Below are 3,026 nucleotides of genomic sequence, written 5' to 3' on the forward strand. Positions count from 1 at the left end.
GACCACTTCCTACTCTTCCAGAGGTCCTGAGTTCAGTTCCCAGTAATCATATGGTGGCTCACAACCATCTGTAGTGGGGTCTACTGCCCTCTTCTGGTGTGTCTGAAGACAGTGACTGTACTCATACATAAGTGAGTCTTAAAGAAGATTTTACAAAAGTACAGCTTAGGCCATTTTAAACACAGCTTTGTTTTTCTGTTTCTCTCTCTCTCTCTCTCTCTCTCTCTCTCTCTCTCTCCCGCTCTGTCTCTAGAAACTAGCTTTAAAAGGATCTGCTCATATCTTTTTTTTTTTTTTTTTAAAGTTTGAAGGTAAAGTTGTGGTGGCGCATGCCTTTAATCCCAGCATTAGGGAGGCAGAGGCAGGTGAATCTCTGAGTTCCAGGACAGACAGGGCTACACAGAGAAACCCTGTCTCAAACAACAACAAAACAAACAAACAACAACAAAAAAGCTCAAAGGTGAGGCTGGAGAGTTAGGTTAAGATCATCAGGTAAGGCCTCTTGTGCTCTGTATCCACATGAAGGCTCACAACCATTCATAACTCCAATTCCAGGAGAGTCTGACACCTTCCTTTAAATCTCCCCAGGCATGAGTGTGATGTATAAATACTCATACATGTAAAACAAGATACATACATCTGAAGGGAAAACAAAGTTTAAATGGTGCTTTAGGATCCAAAATAAAAAGCACCATCTTTCCCAGGTCTACACAGGCTAACTAACTTGTGTTAAGGTACAGTGTGTGTAGGCAGGCAGCTTTAGCACACAGCCAAACACCTCAGATGGAAATTCTGGCTTGGCAGAGTGGAGGCCATAAATTCTCTTAGAAAGGATTTTAGTCTACAGCCTCGCCTTGCCTCTTTGCAGTGGATGGCTTTTCTCCTATCTGAATACTCTTCTTCTCTGAACACTCTTCCTCAGTCAAAGCGCTTTCTTACGTTCTCTGCCTGACTACTTCATGAGAAGTAAACTTGAGAGGCAGGGCACTGTTTGGTCCATTCTCTCCCTCTGTCACCTGCCATGAATAGCAGACACATGGAACACGATTGTCTACTGAACAAATGAGTGTTAGATCCCAAGCCAAGTACCACTGTGACTGGGTCACAGCGAAATGTTCAGAGAGTGCTGGCTGGCTGAATGAATGAACAAATGAGCAAACAGGCTGCTCTGATATGACTTCCATGCAATGAAAAGATTATTGCAGAAAATATGTGGAAGATGAGGGCAGTAGACAGACAGGCATCAGGTGAGCGGAGTGAGCCCCACAACACAGGCCATAGTCCTGCCTGGCCCCAAAGGCAATCCCAGCTGCTGTGGACTGTGGCATCTAGGGAGACAGGTCAGGCATGCCCTAGGGGCCTCCTAAATCAGGGTAGGTCCCTAAATTATGCCTCAGGCTATGGGTGGCGATCAAGACCCTTGGTCAGACTCCCAGGTCTGAATAGCTGAAAGCATTTCCAGGACCAGAAGACTATGCCTCCCTGGGCAGGAAAGGGTACAGATGGCTGCATGGTTGACAAAGTTCTGCTGCACTCACCCCTGTCCCGCCTGTCAGGAGGGTTTTCCCCTTTGACATTTTGTGGTCAAGGACTGAGGACTGAGGCCAGAGTGGAGATCAGAAAAACCTAGGACAGGCTGGGTCTAGGCAGCAGGGCTGGCTTTTCATGACAGTGTGAGCCACATCAAGAGGCCTTGGAGTCTTGCTAACCTGTCTGCACACTTCCCTCCAAGGCCTGTGGCTGGCACAGTGAGAACATAATCCTGAGTTGAATTCTGAAAGTTCCCTGGGGTAGCAGAAAAACTGAATGCCACAGGGCCAGAAAAGACATGGGGCTGCCTACCTTTGTCCTGAGCTCAGAGCTAAGCACTGATTCCACTCTCAGTCACAGGGAAGCCGAGAGACCTAGGGCCAGCCTCAGCTACCTTCTCCTGTGTTCTTGACAGTGAGAGGCTTTTATGTTTTTTTTAAATGAGTGTTTTAACAACTTCACATATATAAATATAAAACATTGATCATATTCCCCCACCATCTTCTCTCATTTCCTTCTCCCAAATCCTTTCTTCTTAACAAGGTCCCTCACAGCCGGGCAGTGGTGGCGCACGCCTTTAATCCCAGCACTTGGGAGGCAGAGGCAGGCAGATTTCTGAGTTCGAGGCCAGCCTGGTCTACACTGTGAGTTCCAGGACAGCCAGGGCTACACAGAGAAACCCTGTCTCGAAAAACCAAACCAAACCAAAAAAAAAAAAAAAACCAAAAAAATAATAAAACAAGGCCCCTCACACTTTCATGTCATTGTGTGTGTGTTTGTCCCACTGCATTTAATCAGAGTTGTCAGCATGAATGTCAGTTGGAGGCTCTTTACGCAAGCAAAGCTTCAGTGCTAAATAATATGAATTCCTTCCCAGCGGCTATTAACTGCCTATCACTACCTAGGCAGAGACTGGGCCTCGTGAGCCTCTCTAGCACCCAAGGGTTCTTATCTTCCCTGCAAGTAGCCTCAGCTCACCAGGGCTGTGGCCTGAGTCTCACTAGTTTTGCTGTACTGAGTAGTATTGGTTTCACTTTATGTAGCTGACTATTCCTGTGCCTAGCTATGCATTTGTCCCAGGAACCCCCAAGGCCCCACTGCAATATGGCATTTGCACTATCCCTTCACCAAATAAACTTCCTGTATGCTTATTATCCACTGAGTGCCTATATTTCAGACCAATGCTAGGCCTTGGGGTGGCTTTGCTTTATTCTCAAACATCACAGTAATTCATGGGAAGCACTCACTACAGCCAGGTATGTAAAGTAAAAACATCTAAGAAGATGGGGGGGTGGGGGCAGAGGAAGCAGGAGCCTGGGCAAAGTCTGAAGGGTTCATAGCAATCAATCAATACAGAAGATAGCCCTCTTCATGTACCCTAGGGCCTGGAAGAAAGGGAGCATAGATGGACACCCTAAGGACTCGGTAATTAAAATGTGAGCTATCAGAGGGTTTTTGATCAGGTCTGCCCCCAAAGGAGTAGCTAAGCTGCAAGG

Source organism: Grammomys surdaster, unplaced genomic scaffold (assembly GCF_004785775.1).
Source record: "Grammomys surdaster isolate TR1022 unplaced genomic scaffold, NIH_TR_1.0 219, whole genome shotgun sequence".
In the NCBI taxonomy this organism is placed as follows: domain Eukaryota; kingdom Metazoa; phylum Chordata; class Mammalia; order Rodentia; family Muridae; genus Grammomys; species Grammomys surdaster.